This window comes from Linepithema humile, chromosome 3 (assembly GCF_040581485.1).
Source record: "Linepithema humile isolate Giens D197 chromosome 3, Lhum_UNIL_v1.0, whole genome shotgun sequence".
Lineage (NCBI taxonomy): Eukaryota > Metazoa > Arthropoda > Insecta > Hymenoptera > Formicidae > Linepithema > Linepithema humile.
Genome location: NC_090130.1, coordinates 14,946,711 through 14,966,596, shown reverse-complemented (window position 1 = coordinate 14,966,596; position 19,886 = coordinate 14,946,711). Strand labels below are relative to the sequence as shown.

Genomic DNA, 19,886 nt, shown 5'->3' with positions numbered 1-19,886 from the left:
TATTATTAAATCATTATTTTATAAATCATATTTTTTCAAGTACTAAACTCTACAAAAAATAATTCTACATTTTTTATGTATATAAAATTATCAACTTCTCAGTCGCATTTTATTAATAATTTTGTATACTCTACACGTTTTTTTTAATTATTCAGAAAGTATTTATTTTAGATCATAAATCCTATCAATAAGAAAATGAATAAATTGATTAATGTCTATCATACGAAATAAAGTATGCTGTGCTGATCAAAAAATTACGATTGTAGCGAGCTGATACAGTTTGTGCGAGTCTATTAGAGATTAATATCAATAGCCAGAAGTATTTTATAACGATGATAAGCTATTCTTATCGCTCAATATATAAAACGCGTCGTATTCTTGAGCTACTTATCCGTGAGACTCATTTCATCAAGTTTTCGAAAAACGCAAAAAAGAGATGGGTAATAAATAATGATAAAGAATCGTCAAGCGATGCACTCGGCTCGAACGTTACCGATCTCTTCTTCATCTTCTCGCTAAGTATCGTTCGTGTCGTTGATACGTGCGATCGAGTTCGTAGTCCGAAAGGAAAAGAAAACGCGCAGTTGAATGCTATATATGCGTGTATAGCAGCGAGGAAGCAGATATAGATACGAATATTACATGTTATTTGATGCATCGGCGCACCGGTAAACAAAAGAAAAGAAAGAGATCTCCGTGTTGCGGTTCCTTCGTTCGTCGGCAATACACGTCTCATAGCATATCATCCCTGTTTAGCTGCTCCCCTCTCTCTAACTTGTAAAAATAACAAATCAAGTAATACAGAAAAATGAGTTTTTTTAAGATGTCACATTCTGCAGATTGAATATTTTAAGCTCATCATATTGGATAAAAATTGAATATTCTTTGTGTTGAAATTGAGTTAATGTTGATTCAGTTTTCTCATCTCTTAAAAATAAGAATATCAAATCGATCTTAGTGGTAGAATTAAAAGCTATTTACGAGTTTTCAAACTAGTTTCGATTTAGAGCTCATTCCCTTAATTGCAAACAAACTCTTACTTGATACAACTCAGACAGAAGTATTAGAAAAAGTAAAAATACGTCGTATTCCGTTCTGGATGTAGTACATAAAATCTAAGAATAAGCTCTTAAAATACACGTATTTCAATTATTAAACTCCAATTCCTTTGCAAAAAAACCACTCCAAATCTTCTCGTCACAAGAAAAAATTATATTTAAAATGAGATATATCAATTCTTTTGCGACTAAATATTCTTTATTGATAAGGTGAAAAAGGGTAAAAATAGCATTGTTTGTACAATGCTCGTTCAAATATCATTGAACGTTTTAAGATATCTTAAAAATTGACCAAGTTATCCTTTTCTTGATAGATTATCAAAAATTGAAAAATGCTGTCTCTCGGAATTTTTTGAGATATAAAAAAAAATAAAACGGATAGAAAAGAGTACAAGTTTTCTTTTGAATAATATTAGCAAAATTAAAATATCTTGTAGTTGTGGGTGCGATACAAACAGGTACAAACAAAGTGCAAACACAAACTATGCTATTTATTTTTATATTTTATAAAATTGGGCGCTAGGTTCACATTGCTCACATTTCGATTGAACTGCAATCTTTTTCATAAGAATATCTGTTATTGAGGTATAACTTTATTGAATCTTTCAAAAAGTTTTCTTAAGCGACAATGGTTTTGTTAAAATATTCTTTGATTTGAATATACAATAAGAAGGATTGCCTATATAAGAAGGATTGCCATAGTCTCAGCAATCAATCGTTTGTAAGAAATTACATTGTCTTTCAATATCGCATTTAGTTTTGTTAAAACGTTAAAAAGAATGAAGTAAAGATAGATGCAAATTTATTCATACTGTTGTGCTCGTTCGGGAAACTGTGTCGCGTGTGTCGTGAAAAGATTAAGAAGCGTTGCCTGGTTACGCAGTAAACAAAGAGACAGTTCAGAGTCCTCCAGCGTTTGATCCTCGGCGTCGTCAGGACATGTTACGAACGCTTGCCGATTTAAAGAGAATTGCTTGTAAATAGTGCCGTGTTTGATTAAATTGGGTGGACTTCCAAAAAGCTATCACCTCCGATTTGGATGATATTCAGCCTAAATACTTATTTTATCTAGTAAATAATATTCCCAAATGGATTTTTGGCGCAAATGCCTTCTCCGCTCTCTAGTCCCCCTCAAAGGTAAAACTGTTTTTCTTAATTATTTCAGAAAGTATTTATTGTACGGAAAAAGTTGTCAAACAAAAAAATGAAGCTCATAAAAAGCTATACAAATAAGGTTTTATACATATTTTACCTAACTCCAATATTTTAGTCGTTATTATCAAAAATTTCTAAAAATTTTACGAATTTCTACGCAAAGCGAGATTCAATCCAAACCCTATATGTATAGTTTTTTTATGGTGGAGCCCCCCACAGGGTGGCAGGACACACTGCCTCCAGATTTTTGATAATAACGACTAAAATATTGGAGTTAGATAAAATATGTATAAGACCTTATTTATATAGCTTTTTATGAGCTTCATTTTTTGTTTGACAACTTTTTCCGTACAATAAATACTTTCTGAAATAATTAACAAAAACAGTTTTCCCTTTGAGAGGGGCTGGGGGGCGGAGGGGGTATTTGCGCCAAAAATCCATTTGAGAATATTATTTACTAGATAAAATAAGTATTTAGGCTGAAAATCAGCCAAATCAGAGGTGATAGATTTTCGGAAGTTTATCTCGAGAAAGACCGTGTGTGCTGAACGAAGAAGTTAGCAAGTGTACTATTGTTGCTCTACTAAGCATCGGAAAAAATTAAGGAGCCGACCGGATTTTGGAACTCGGGATCCTTCATCCTCCACAACCTAGTACTCAGCTTGCTGTTCCACTACTCTCTCAATTATTCCGACCGTCTACCAAATACTTAAACAAGCATTACGGCTTTATATACTTATTACTATATATAAGAAATCGTAACGAGTCAACATAAACGTATATCAAAGCTTAAGATATTGGCAACTATATCAAAAGAAATAGGACAAATACAAAACGATATATGCTTTATATATTCTCGTTGCAAATAATATCGTCCAAATCTAATATCAAAATAGATAAGATATTTAAATCTGAAATAAGTAAACATGAGGCTTGAAAGTTACGGTGGAGTGAGAGAGAAAGAGAATGAGGGAACGCGCTCAACGCGTTTTTTTCTCTTTCACTCTACTGTAACTTTCAAGCCTTATAACTCGAAAAGTACTTAATAAAAAATAACTTTATTATAGTGTTTTGAAAAGCTCTTGAAATCGACTGCAAGAAAATGCAATAAAAAATAGGAGTTTTCATCTAAAAATTTCAAAGTGATTTTACGTGACTTTAACAGCGCTAGTCAAAGTCACACTAATATTTCTCTCTAAGGCGCTACTTAAAATTCTACAACTTTTATTTAGAACATTTTTTTCGAAAATGCATGGTTTTCGAGATATTTTGGTGTCTAAGTTAAAATGGGACATCCTATATAATTAAATGCACAGTAATAAAGAGATCAGGAAATTACAATACAAAATATTTAAGAAATCTCATAAGTGTCTTAAAATAGGAATATTTAAATTAAAAAATTAAAGCTATTATGATTTATAAAATTAAAACAGCTGCAAAGATAATGTCACTGTGCGATCCTGAACCTTCTTACTTATACAAGATATCTGATAAAAATTACGCTACCTCTTGTTTGCCGGTAGAACGCAATAAATTAAACAAAAAAGTTCTTTACCGTTTTGCAATTTTCGCAATAATTATTGAGAAATTAATTAAAAAAGATTGGTGAACGAAAACACGTTTCATGTGGTTAGTTAAATGTATGTTCTAGGTGTACTAACGGCGAGTGTCGTATACGAAAAGTTTGGTTGCGCGACGAGGACAGGAGTAACGTGTGAGCAGCGAGCATTAGAAGCTTTACTTTATTCATATTTTTACTTTTTCTAATATTTCTCTTTTGAGTATATCAAATAAGGGATTATTTGAGGATTAAAAAAGAGCTCAAAAATCGAAATTATATCAGTTTGGAAATCATAACTCTTAATTTCACTGCTAAAATCGATTTAATATTTTCATTTTTTAATAGAGGGGAGGTTGAAAGTTGAGTCAATTGACTGAACCTCTCCACAAAGAATATTAAATTTTTGCCCAATGTGACGATCACAAAATCTTTAGTTTACAAAATATAAAAACTCATAAACAGTTCATTTTTCTGCACTACTTGTTTTTTTATTTCTGTAAATTGGGGGGGGGGGGATAACCAAATACAGGTGTTTATATTGGAACTATGATGAGAAAAATTGATCAAAATTCTGTACAACAGAGTTTCTAATTTTTATTTCTTTTTCTGTTTTTTTAATGCGAAATGAAAACTTCTCGAGTGAGTTTATTTTGTTTTCTTTTTCAAAAATTTAATTAAATCTATCGACTGTTGTAGATATAACTAAGAATAAAGTAATCTATATATATATATATATATATATATACTTGCCCTTTTTTATATTTTTTAACTTCAATATCAACTTATTTTTCAAATAATGCCTATTAATACATTAGCAATTGTAAAATAGCTCATTGAGTATGCACGAGGTGGTTGTCAGGATCCGAAGGAGATTGAACTTCACAATGAGGGACGGAGGGATGACAGAGCTAAGAACCGTATTTCACAGAAAACTCATAACTTTATTCTAATATAATGTTATCCGTGTCACGGACGGAGACCAAAAGGCCTCGAACCCAGCATGCCGATGTTCACATGTCCCCAACCGCTACATCGGCATGAGCCAATCAGATTGCAACGCGCTAGCGCTTTCTCGTAGCGCAGCAACGACCTATCGCACGCATGGCAACTGCAGCGCGTGCAGTATACAATGTTAGAAAGAGAGAGACTCATTCAACTAAAGAAAGAAAATAATATAGAGTTCTCTCTTACACAATATCTATGCAAAATTTAAGTAAATTTTATTTATTCCAGTTGTTTCTATCTAATTTTGTCATTAATTTTTGATCTTATTATCTTGACCTATTGTCATTCAATCTTAACTATCTTTTATATGCCGTCCAACAAATGTTTAACATACAAGAAGAAATGTTTCTAATTCTACAAATCGGATTTGGATATTTGTTTTATTAAGAACATTTCTATTATAATTTACCCGAAATTTGTATATCACAATGCCTTGAGCGATTTACGCGGTTTATCATCGAAAGAAACGCAAGATATAAAATCGAATCTCAAGCGGCAATATCTGCGACAATCTGGTATGTCTCATGGTGAAGAAAGTGCATCGAACAACGGTTATCGATTTACTAGTCATTCTATCATAATAAATGTAACTTAAAATGTAATTTGATATATGGATGTACTATGATGTTACAGTGCTGATTTCATTACATGATCAGCAGCCGTGTCGCGCAATGTAATTTAAACCATTCGATTCTTTCAAAGCAGGAACTGAATCCGATAAAGAAAAGTACCGTTTGCATATTCTTCGGTTTTTATAAGTATACTATTTGAAACAAAAACCTGTTGATATAAATACCATTATAATCATAAACTTCTATATTATACACTAAACCGATAACATCCTTTGTTTCTTATGTACAAGTGTGTCCTTTATGTATATGTACTTTGAATCTCGCGCATACACATTGCAAAGTTCCAATAGATATAGTCTAGTCTTTTGAGAGAGCAGTAAACACATTAAAGTACACAGAATAATTTAGACTAAAATTTTGAAAAATGCCCATTTGGTGTGCAATTCAAAAGTGTCCAAGTGCTAAAAACAAAGGTTGCAAGATACATTTTCATAAGTAAGTCTTATAAATTTTAAAATAGATAAATTATATTTTTAGGTTAACCCATATTATATTTGATAAAAATGTTGTAAGTTTCCATTAAAAGTAGAGTCTCTATTAAGGGTTTGGATTCAAGCAACAAACAGAAAGGATTGAATGTCCACCGAATCCAGTTGAATATGTAAATATATTTTAAACTCACGGATTTCTTTAATAATCCGGAATCCACATCCGGAATGCACAGAATACTAAAATCAGGTTCAAATATATATCACAAAATTATAATGCTAATTTATTGTTCTAGTTTTAAATTTATTGATACGCATTAACAGACAATTAATATCGAAGATAGAGTGCTTCAAAAAATATATTATTCTAACTTTTGATATTAATATAATATATTATTTTTTAATAATTATTTATAATTTATTTATTAATAATTATTTATTATCTTATTCATTAATAATTTATTTAATATTTATTTATTAATAATTAATAATACAATTTGATTGTTCCAGAATGACTAAAAAAGGCTATATAAGAACCAGAAGCTTGGATAGTGCAAAAAATATATTATATTACTATAAATTAATATACAAAAAATTCACAAAAACGTTTCGGCCACAATTTCTCTTTAGTTCAACAGTATACAATAAAGAAAGAAAAGAGTTTAGATCATATGGAAAATATTAAACTTATATAAAGATTAAAATAAATAGAAAAAATTAAATAAGTCAATATGAAAAGAAAGGATACTTTTTCGTCGTTGCTTTTTAATATTAATTTTCTATTGATGCGTAAAAGTAAAATATATAAAGAGAAAAATAAACAAGTTTTAGCTTCACAATATTTTAGCTTCACATATTTTTAAACTTGATGTTTAGAAGTTACAGTGTCGAATTAACGAAAGATTGTTTAAAATCATTTAATGACTTAAAAAGAATATTTCTTATGCTGGTTTAGACCAAAATTTACAGTGACATAAAAGATTTTATTTATAGACACTGCCATCGCAAATAGTAACTGCAATGCGTACCACATTCTAGCCAACGCGTTTGTTCGACGACGGCCTAATTACCTAGTCGTGACTATTTCAATATAGATATTTGAGGAACATCGTAAATCAAGTATTTAGTACTCGCTTTTGCAAAAAAAAATATTTATATTATTAACTTGAATGTGCTATCGTTGTTACACTATTATTGTGCAGATATAATAATAAAACAGGAAATACAATTAATACACCCCCCCACCCCCTCCTTCCACTATTGATCTACATTTTTATTACTTATGCACATTTTTATTACTCAATAATCTAAAACGTTTGTCGAAATTTTCAAAATATAAAGAGAGAAAAAATGCTAATTTAGCTTAAATAATTTGAAAACGCTATCATACTAAAGTAAAAGTTTGAACTTGCCAGAATTAAACTGAAAAATTCGCGGTAATAAAATATTAAGAAACTTTTCAAAGAAGTTTCCAAGTTTTTAATCCTTAAGGAGTAAATCACTCATCAAAGTTGTATTCAATAATGCCCACTCATATACAATGTTTGGATATTACTATTTTTTATATAATACCTTAATAATATTTAAGCAGTGTCTCAATGAATTTAACAAGTCTAACAAGTGTTTAATAGTATACAAAAGAAAGTTTTATATTTTATCAGAAATTCAACTTTGATTTCTAAACTACACGATATTCGATCATCTTAAAATTGTGCATACATCTTCAGTATACTTTGTTCTAGGACATGAACCTCGGATTTTCCGAAATTCCAAAAATTAAAATTAATAAATTTTTTTGCTTTGTCAAAAGTCGATGTTTAAGCGAAAAGTCGACTTTTGACTTCAAACTGACATCATTTTGTTATTTTTCACTTTTTTTTAATTTTCCGAGTTTTTCTTATTGTCTAGATTTATGCTCTCTATAAACTATTCATAAATGCAATTTTCTTGGGATTCTTTTTCAAATTATTCAAAGCCGAAAAATCACCGCAGAGTGTGTTTTTGTTGTAGTGTTTCCAAGTGGTTAACATTATTATATGATATTCAGTAAATAATAAAGAAAATTTAAAAAAACCAAAATTTTTTTGTACTTTAAGAATGCTTCTTTATATCCCAAAAAAGTTTATTCGGATATCATTAGTTTTCTTTAAAAAAATTCATAAAAATCACTTGTATTTAGAGCTGTTACAATGGAATTCCCCCTTAAACGATAATAATTTTGAAATTAATGAACATATCTATATCAAATTTGTACTGAAGAAAGTTTAATTTATGTAACAATTTTATTGTCAGTCTGTTGTAACACAGTTACAGTTACAAAAGTCTATAAAAATTCGTCGTATAGTTTTTCCAACAAAAATTCTCAAAAATATTCTTTTTTTCGACTTCCAAATAAGAAAAGCCCCTTAATAACCAATTTATTTTGTCCCGAATTTGAGACAAACTCAGCGGTTTAAATATGTGAAGCTGGCATTCCAAAATGCAAATTTTTATAAAACTTATACAGCATTTGATTGTTTATATTTGATTATATTTGCCACATATAATTTTCTTGTTCACCTTATAAAGAAAAGTTTCAAAATTTTCTGTAATAAATCTGTTATAAATTATGTTTTGTCCATATTTCAATTATATTACAACATAAAGCTGAAAAATGACCAGGAATATAATGTACGATGCCAACTAGAACATATATTTGATTTTAAATCTTAATTTTTTCAGTAATATCGCTTAAAAATATTTCTTATCTTAAAATTCTTATATTAAAATAAAAAAAGAGACCTGGTTCTGGCTTACTCGTGATTTGTATTTTATATAATTTGATTTATATTATACGGTATTATTGACCCCTATTTAGCCTCCCCATTTTGCAAAAATAAAAAAACAAGTAGCGCACAATTATGAACTTTTATATGCCGTAAATTCAAAATTTTGGGCTCGTAATACTGGGTAAGAATGTAGGACAGGTAAACAGAAGTATTATATTGTAAAGTTTTATATGTACTTATTTCTGCTTGAAAAAATTGTAATAACAATAAAATTAAGAAAAATTTGTTTAAAATCTTGATTCGTTATTTCAGTTTCATGTAAATCCGGAAGTAACAGGGGTGGATAAAAAAAGAGGAAAAGTAAGAGGATAAGAGGGAGAGATGGGGGAAGGGAGGGGGGGAGAGAGAGAGAGAGAGGGGGGGGGTAACATTTATATATAATTATCATAAACCTATTTCAAATTTACAGCTATTATTAATTAGTTTGTTTCATAGAATGCGCGCAATTGCTTAATTAACGTTTACTGAATAACACAAAATGTTTGTGCAAATTAGATAAAAATGTCTTTGTGCAATTTACATAAAATTAAGTGTGATAATATAGCAGATAAGAACACTAAACGAAATTAAATGCATAGAGATAATCCTAATAAATGATCTTCCTTCTTGCTTTCTTTTTTTCTTTCTTTTATTTATGCAACACTGACAAATGTTTATTACATTGTCGACGAAAATAGAAACAATGACAAACTTTGATTCACGATTGATTGTTGCCAATCATTTAGCAGGTATTTAGAGGATGATCTATTTCGAGAGATCTATTTAAATGCCTTCCTTTGAAATGACTTACATTTTAGAGACACATTCAAATAAGTGATTCAAATAAAAAAAAGCTTGTTTGGGTAGTCCTCTTTTATAAATTTATCTTTTAATTGTTATCGAATAAAAACGTTTTTTATTTGATTATTATGAAAAACATCTATTTAAATTACATTTAAAATAATATATCGTTTATTTAAAAACAATTAAATTTTCATAAAGATTGTATATTTAGAATATCAAAACATTGATTTTATCTGCTTCTGAATTTAAATCTTTGAATCGTTTCGAATGTCCTTCCATGTCCTTAATGTGGCAATTAGAAATTTGAATAACAAATTTTGTATAAAATTTTTTGTAGAGTATTTTAAGAATGTTTAATTTCAAAATTATTATATAAATTATGTAATATAAAAATAAAAAAGAAAATAATTATTTATAATATGTGTGCAAATTAAAATTTTAATTTTAGAACGCAATAAGTTTTATATTGTATTTTATAAAAATAATGTTCTTTTTAATTCCAAAATATTAATATCTGCTTTAAATTCAAAAACTAGAAAAGTCAAGTTTAACAAAATAACATAGTTTTCTAAAGTTGCATTTGCTATATTACATGTTTTGTAAAAATTTTATAGATAGAAAATATTTTTCTTAAATAATGCATATATGCGTCATAACATTGAAGATACTTTTAATTGATGCATGTTATTAACTCATGTTGTACTTTATTGTTATTAACACACATTTAAGCAATTAATCAATATATTTTACATATTTAATATGTCTTTATTGGTACAACGCATAATCTCGTAGAATTATTATTGTGGAAATTTTGCATAATTTCTTTTGCGGTTTTAGATATAATATATTTTGCAATGACAATGACAGAGTGGAGTGTCGAAAACAATTGTGTCCTGCCAAAAAATCATCCTTTCAAGATAAATTAAAAAGTTAATTAAAAAATCGAGAAAACGCTAAGTCACAAGTAATCGTTTAAAAAATTACGTCTGTTAAGCTAAATAAATTGAAATAAAACTTATAATAAAATTTAGTGTTGTTTAGGTACTAATTTGGTACTCTATTTTTAATTTTAGTGCTCGAGCCGTTCAGTAGAAATTTATTCGGTCGTTTCATAAGTCCTGTCGTTTTTTTATTATCGATTTTCAATAAAGTATTGTTTTCTTTCTGTCAAAATCACGTTGTTTTTTAATTGTTTATTTTGTTCATTAGTATTTAATCTTTAATTAATGCAAATTTCAAGAAGATTGACAGAGTAGTTAAAGAATGGCAACTAAAGTCCAAATCAAGAACATTTGCGACATTGTATGTTTTATAAATTTCGTAAAAAAATAAAGCAACAGTGGCAACTAAAACATTAATTTGGTTTATTCGCAAGCCCTAGATTTAAGAACATGCCAAAGATGGTTTTCGAGGTTCCGGGAGAGAAATTTTGATGATGTTAAAAATGGCATTAAAGACTATTTTAAATTCTAAATCACAGAGTTTTTATAAGTTAGAGGTAGAAAAGTTAGTTTCTAAATGAGAAAGGGTAATAGAAAACGAGGGAGAATATATTGATGATTGAATTCATAACGCTTTTCTATAATTTTATGTTAAACTTTTGATAATAAAAACGACAAAACTTATGAAACGACCTAATACTTCTGTCCACTTACTTCGTCTACTTATTTGTGTAAAAAGTAGCGTTAGTAATAAAATATAATTCATATAAGAAATAAAATAAATATTTATTGTCTAATGTTTCTTTTCGTGTCATTGTAAAGCCAGATCGGCAAAAACGATTTAGCCGTAAATTATTTTGTATAGCAATACAGCTTATGTGCACAACTGACGTGCTAATTTATACGCATAAAAGAAAAGATGCTGCGATTTGTGGCAAAACATTTCGTACGACAGGAGCAGGTGGTCATAAGTATACACGAGTCTCATCATTTCAAATGTAAATTTGAAACAAATTAAGAATATACCTTGCATTATATACATTACTGATTCAAGGTCAAATATTTCAATATCGATAGCGTTATTGCATTAAAATGGGTTTAAGTTATACGAAAGGAGATATTGCCGTATATTTTTAACGATAATCTATCATGTTGACAGCACACTGCACATTCATACATACATAAATATTTTGCAAAATATAAAAACCAACTTTTTAAATTTTAGCTTAATCAAAATTTAAATTATTTATTGCTTGTTAAATCTTTTAATAGCATCTTCAGATATCTTGCATTAACTGCTATATTTTCAAATTAGCGTCTGTATTCTATAGTTGAAATTAATTGAAAAATAATATAATATTTTCAAAGCATAATTCTATTTATAAAATATAAATATTCATTAATTATAATTAATTATAATTATCGAAGAATTATTCCAGATTATCTTGTTATAACAATCGCCGATCGTATAGACATGTTTACTGATGGAATTATAAATAAATAATAAAACTGCATACTATTGTACATGATAAAGTACATCGTCGCGTCATGTCTTGCGAAGCAACCATGTAAACATCTTTCTAACAATAATCCCTTATGAAAATTACAAAATCTATGTTTGTCGTATGTTAAACGTGCGCGGTGCCGACCTTCTTTCGAAAAGAATTAAAGAACAGTATTCTTATAATTGAAGATGTTCATATGACTTAATTTCATCAAATGATAAAGTCGTTATTTTGAATTTTTACATGATAAGATATACGTATAAATTGTTCGTGGCTTTTACATCTTTATAATACATTTTTTTCTTACTTGTTCTCAATTCGATTGAATTGTTGTATTCAAAAAGCCCGCTCCAGACGTTCTACAACCCCTGACAAAATTCGAGATAGAAATCTATATTTATATTTTATATAATAAAAAATTTTAAAAATCAGAATACATACATATAAATTACATACATATTTCCAAAAATACTGATAAATTACTAACATTATTATGATATTATTATTTCATATGTATACATGTATATAAATTCAGCTTTTCCAAATATTCCCTGCACATAATATTATAAATTATAATTATATTAGGTTGTCCCAAAAGTTCTTTTCGTTTTCTTACTAAAAATTAAATACTCAACCCTCCGTTTTACCCCCTTTAAAAGAGAATTTTTTAAAGAAAGGAATAAATAGTAATCAGAAGGTAATATTAATAGTAATAGTAATAAAGGTAATATTAATAGTAATCATAGTAATCAGTTATTTTTCATGTTGGTAATATATTAAAAATTTAGATAATTATTAAAATACAAACATATTGGAGTGTCTTTTTTGAAACTTGGCCAGACCTTATCATTTATGAATTTTTGTGAGATATCACCTACTTTTTAGAGCACAGAATTCTACCTCCTTAAAATGGAGGTTAAGCACTTAAGAGAACTATTAAAAAAGTAATGTAAAAATATGTATGGATAAAAATATATATTGCGGGTGTAGTGCACAAAATCCAAGAATAAGCTTTTAAAATACGCGTATTTAGATTATTAAGCTGCAACTCCTATATAGAAAACCACTTGACATCTCTCCGGTACAAGAGAAAATTAGAATGAACTATTTACAATGGAATATATGTATTCATTTTTTTTTAACTAAATATTCTTTACTAATTTATAAGTTCGCAAAATATGTACATTTCGATTATTTGCAATGCTCTGACAACAGTATTATCTCAGATCATTTCGTCATAAAATACAATTATATTTAAAATAAAAAAGATTAACTATTTTTGATTATTTTTGACAACTGAATAATTGACTATTTTTGACAACTGAATAATTTTTGTTAATTTTTGAAGTCACAAAATGTGCACATTTTGAGATATAAACCTGGCGCACAACTTTATAGAATATAAAAATAAATAACATAGTTTGTTTAACAAATAAATAAATAACATAATTAATTATTAGTTAGTACTTGTTTGTATTGCACTTTGTTTTTACTTCAAAGGATAAAAAAATATAAGTTAAAAAATGGTTAGCGCCCACCTAAATATTATTACTATTATTATTATTATATTATTGTTTTCTATTTGATTGATTGTGTCAACATTGACTCCATCTCTCCACAAAGAATATTAAATTCCTGCCCACTGTGACGAACTTAAAATTTTTAATTTGCAATATGTAAAAACTTATAAAAAGCTTACTTTTCTGCAATAGTTGTTCTTTTATTTGTGCAAGTTGGGAAAAAAAGCAACCAAAATTTGTTTATTAGTAAATATGTACTCTATTCGTGCAAATACGGATTTTATATGGAAAAACTTTATATAGATATTAACATTGAACCTTTTTGGGAAAAATAGATATTATAAAATTAATTATCAATTTATGATATTGCGCTAAATACAACGCGCAAAATTAAACGTATCTGTGACACCATATGCAAGAGGTGAATGTTGGACGCAATTTCAGTTATTAGCGCATTCACTTATTATCACCCACGATCACCCTCGTAACCTTGATAACAGTGCGCATTCTATTACTAGAACGCATATCATGGTGGGCGACCATTAGTTATGGAGTTGATTCAAACAAACATTTCGGTCAATGACAGCTTGGCAAATTGATAAATTGCTCTAATAGTAGATCTAATAGATCTGTCTTTGTAAACTATGTTAAAAACTTTCTGTAATTCATTACTAATGAATTTTGTACTAATCTACAGAAAAGTAAAATATAACAAAATCTTATCTCAATAATTCTATTATTTGGAAATCGACCTACTAAACAAAATAACTTAAAAAGATACATATAAACAATAAATTTTTCCTTTTCATCAATTAGCAAATATAAAAAGTTGAGAAAAAATTCAAATTTTCTTTACTTAATAAATACTAATATGTGAAAATTAAAATTTAACAAAAGTTTATTTAAATAATCAATTTTCTCAGCATTTCTTGCCAAACTTTAAATACAAAACTTCGGAAAACAAAAACATTTAACATTATAGGATTGTAAAAGAAAAGAATTATAATAAAAAGATACATATTGGACATGTCCGGACATGTTTGCATATTTAGAAATAGGCAGGCAGACAGGGAAACAAACGGAAGAAATGGGAGAGAGGAGAGAAAAATTCCGAAGTACAGAAGTACCACATATGTATCTTTGATGTATTCAAAAATATCCGAGTCTTCTATTATTAAAGAATTTTTTTACAAAACAAAGATGCAAATGTTATAAACTGAATTAAAATAACAATAATTGAAGTAAATTTTGCGTTATTTTTTAATAAAACGTTGTTTTTCCGGAAATGCGCGTTATCAACTTTTAAAAATAAAGTAAGTTTTTTGACTATAATAATTTTCTGTTTTTACGATCTAAAATTTTTAAGTATCACCAAAGTGATATTTTGAGAAAAAGTTGAGCTCAATCTATCGGCTTCTTGGTTTCTAAAAGTTAAGATGTACCGCTTAAATTCTGAGAATCTTTTAACAGGTGGTTAATGGATAAGTGACTAAGCACGTGAATATGATATAAACGAGATAATATACTCCGGCATGCCATTATTCAAAATTGGCCAATTTTATCACGTCATCTCGATAATCGTGTATTTCTAAATTTAATTAGCGCAAATATTATTAAAATTACGTTGTCAATAAAAAATCTCTAATGCATTATTGATCTAAGGCGACATAAGTATACACGATCATTCGCAAACACGCATATAAATTGCGTGTACATCGATGTTGAATATAGAACTACTTCATGTTTTTTTAATATAAAGCACCCTTCGTAAAATTGCCAACGACTCCATTCATCCATCAAAGATACTCCCGATCGATCAAATGTTGCGTTGTCGTGGCGACGATCGGAGCGTTCACGACGAACAACCGATGTTCGTGATTTTGTGAATTGGAAATTCAAAACTTTGACAAAATAAAAATGTATGATAGTGACACAGCAGCAAGTACCGGCTCAAACAATGAAATGAGAGAAATACATAAGAGTACCGTTCAACGTGGAACGTTAACGCGCCGCTCGTTTGGAGGTTACGTTTAACGAGAACGGAATGTAATCGTTGTTGCGATACTTACGTTATCAATCCGTCGTGCACATCACAAACGTTGTATATCCCGTATGGCTCAGTTTCAGAAAAGGTACTCACTCGCAGAAAAACCGAACACGATAAACTTAATGATGACGACGAATTCGAGAGACAAAACACAATACACACACGTACACTTCACAAAATAGACTGAGGCAGCTTACGGATATACTTCTGCAATTGCTCGGCGCACGCTACTGGCGTCATCTGCCAACGGTGGGTATAAAATGTAAATTGCGGCGGAATTTTTGAATGATAAATCTTGTAACCTTTGCAAAATTGTATACAATAATGTCTTACACTTACAGTAAAGTTCTCTATAAGATAATAAATTATTATTAAAATTTAACAGGTTAGCTTTAAGCCGTTTTATATTAAATTAAAAAATATTTCAATAGAAATTCAATGTTGGTTGTATAAAGTATTATTTTATTAAGTCATCAAAAAATTAATTAACTTATATACATATACATATATTATTTAAAAATATATTTAACATAATATAATTATATTATAATTAGGTACTGTTTCTGTGTCTTTTTGACAAATAACATATTTATAATCAAATAAAATATATATAATTGTAATTCAAAATTTATCAAAAACAACTTAAAATTTTAAATAATTTTTTAAACTGCAAATAAATGTTATAAATACAGAAACAATAAAATGTAAATAACAATTCATTATAAACGAGATCTGAAATATACTGCATTTTTCAAATTTTCAACTCTTAAATTTTCAAACAAAACACTAATGTTTAATAAATGTTTAAAAAACATTTAGCCTACGTTTGTTTTATGCTTAAAAATACATTTATTTAATCATTGAAATGTTTCGTATAAAAACGGTGTTTTAAAATAATAGTGTGATAAGTCATATAATCATATCACAAACATATACAATAACAAACGTTTCGACCTCAGGCCTTCTTCAGTACAACAATGATATAAAAAGTTTGCACGCCATTATTTAAAAGATAAATAAATTAAAGTATAAAATTATGTGTTAACGCAGCGCATAAAATTCCAGGTAGCAATGTTTGATGATCAGATTTCATCACGTCATGATCTTCAGATATTTACCGCAAAATTATGTATGCCTTGTAATCATATTATGATGATACATATCATGAGTATAAGTTAACGTGCACATGAGGAAAAATGTGAGCTCACATATTGATATTAAATTGTTAACTCATTCCACACATTATGTCGTCTTATATTCGTCTGAAAAACATCTTAAAATCATTCAGACGTCTTACGAAACTGACAAAGAGACGTATTGAAAACGTCTATGAAACGTCTTATGCAACAATTTTCGACGATTTAGAAACGTCTTAGAAACGATTTAGAGATGTCTCTTGATTTGTCTTATAAGACGTCTGTAAGACTTATTTTAAAATGCCTTTAAGACAAACGTTATTAATATAATGATTTTATACTCAAGTAGCAAATGATCGTCATCTGATGTTTTTTTATCGTCATAATTGATTATTATATTATATAATAACTAATTATAATAATAAAAAAACATCAGATGATCATTTGCTACTTGAGTAATTATTTTACAATAGAATATTTTTAAACTTGTTATTAATATTTTATTATTAATATTTCTTTACATAACACTTTTAAACATAATACTTTTACATAATACTTCTTGTATAAACTATATTAAGATATATTGTTAAAATATAAAATCCAAATATACATATGGGGCATTCTTTCTCAACTTTACACCCATGCTGCCCATTTTCTATTTGATCTAAAAATTTTTGAAAAAATCTTAAAATTTACAGAAAAATGTAAGCTTTCCAATGGCGCGTGGCAAAATTATCAAATTCAATTGGATCATACTTAAAATTTTAGAAAACCGAAAAAAAAATAATAAAAACGGTAATTATTCAAGTGTAGCGATTATTCATTCGACGTTTTTCTCTTCCAATTAACACTTTCGAGTACTCTGTTTATCTGTGCACTGTCACATGAGTCTAAACTAAAATGGCGGATCCAATATGGCCGCCAAAAATTTAAAAAATTTAAGAAATTAACTGATTTTTATAAAACTTGGTATCAAAGGGTTTTTCGGGTTACTGTATACGAGTCTAAAGTTATCTTTCGAAAATACAAAATGGCGGATTTAATATGGCCACCAAAACATTTTGAAAATTTTTAGAAATTAACGAATTTTTATAATACTTGGTATCAGGGACTTTTTCGGGTTGCTAATAACGAATCTGAAGTCGCATTTTGAAAATTCAAAATGGCGGATCTAATATGGCAACCAGAGAAAAGCCTGAGAGACGCCACGGCCAGGTTTTACGTGATCCGCGAAAGCGATACGCCACCTGTGGACCTAAAATCTGCACATTGGAACTACGTAGCCATGTGCACAATTTTTAGTTTCGTTCCGTGCTATGTCCACGAAGGATCGATAATACAGAGTAATGTGCACATTGATGTATAATATACATGTATATTGCAGCGGAACATGTATACATGTATATTATACATCAATGTGCACATTACTTTGTATTATCGATCCTTCGTGGACATAGCACGGAACGAAACTAAAAATTGTGCACATGGCTACGTAGTTCCAATGTGCAGATTTTAGGTCCACAGGTGGCGTATCGCTTTCGCGGATCACGTAAAACCTGGCCGTGGCGTCTCTCAGGCTTCTCTCTGTGGCAACTAAGAATTTGAAAAATTTTTAAAAGTAAGGAAGTTTTATAAAATTTGAACAGAGAGTTTTACGGCCAGCTAAATACAAATCTTAAGTCGGATTTCGAAAACTGAAAATGTCATCTAATAGAAAGACCAAAAATATTGAAAATTTAGGAAATTGACAGATTTTTATAAAACTTGATACTAAAGATACCTCTGATTCTGATGTCGCCTGAGCTCTTACCCTCTACTTTTTGAAATCTTGATATGAAAAAGTCGAACTATTACCAGCATTGGAATATCTCTTAATCACCATTTCTTTGTTGATTGGAACGAAACAGTGATTTCTCAGAATCTCTGGAACTGGTGGAGCTACATCAAATCGTTTTTTTAAAAATCTTTTTGTCTTTTGGTGCTCTTTGTCTTTATATGACAGTATACTAATACTTTTAGAATTTTTTTGAGCCCAGTCAACAAGTTTCTCGAATGAAAGAATGGCATCGTTGGGTTTACTAAGGAGGCTAGCTCGCATAGCTTCCCTTTTGAACACAGCACCTAAACCATCTGAAGCACCTTTACCATGTGCAGTGACATGATAGTTCCATTCCGCTGCAACACCAAAATCCTCTTCGTGATGCATTAGATTCATCATCTGATATTTATTTTTAAAATGCTGTTTTGCCCCATCGCTAAAGTAGATTACTCTTCTTAGCTCAGGAATTATTATTTTCAATTCAGGAATCAGCATCTTTTGTACAGTATATACAGCAGCTGTGTCATGAAGTGTACTATCCGACAAAAAAATAAAACTTTTGTGTTCAAGTTCTAATTCTTTTTTATAGTAACACACGACAGGAAAGACAATACATTGTGGATTATTAAAATGGAACGCCTGCGATGCATCTTGCACAACATACTTGTAATTCTCAGAAAAATCTAATACTGCAAGAACTTCACCTTTTTTTAAATTCTCTTTTCTTTCCTGATAGAATCGAGATTGTTCTTTTGCAATGAAAGAATGAGGTTTTAGAATAATAAAGTTGTCACAAAATTCATCGACAAATTCCGAGGACGGAAGAATTTGCGTCTGAAGAGTTGATCTGTCAGTTGTCCAGACATTGAACTGTATGTGGTGAATACCTTTCTCATCTATATATATATATAAGAGTTCTTTCAAATGTTTTTTTAATTCAATAATACCAGGACATTTACTGCATTCACCAATATAACAATTTTCATCAGGATTTTTGCACACGATTTGGCGTAAGCAATCTTTATAATCATGTAAAATCACATTGGAATCTTTAGTAAGATTATTTAAATTGACAGAGTTAATCATCAATTTGCAATTTTGATGTATCGTACAGACACAGACCGAATGCGTACCATTCGCACCAGCAAGTATACAATGTTTTGGTCGGAGTTGGGCAAATTTACTAAAACTAACATGACAGTCAGGATGGCATTTACTATAAATATCATAAAGATCTCTTATTCTGAATCAAATCTCTGCCCTCGTCATTTTTTACTGAAACCATATCTTTTATACCTGGCATGATTCTGCTATTTTCGTCACTATTGTAAAAATCTTTAATTCGTGTAACAGTACTTTCCGGCAATGGTTTACCATTCTTAGCAGTTGTTTCTGCTAAAACGCCCTTAGATGCTTTCAATTCTCTAGCTTTTTTTGCAAAATACCTAGAACAGTTGAATTCCCGAGA

The 19,886-nt window shown here is 29.0% G+C and overlaps 1 protein-coding gene across 1 annotated transcript in view; it reads right to left on the bottom strand.

Moving 5' to 3' along the window:
- Wdr62 (WD repeat domain 62) overlaps window positions 1-15,700 on the bottom strand; it is a 163,438-nt gene extending 147,738 nt beyond the window's left edge. The window contains exon 1 of the mRNA XM_067351996.1: window positions 15,486-15,700. The gene's annotated coding sequence lies outside the window, so the exon portion shown is untranslated. The remainder of the gene's footprint in view (window positions 1-15,485) is intronic.
- Between the last annotated feature and the right edge of the window lie 4,186 nt (window positions 15,701-19,886).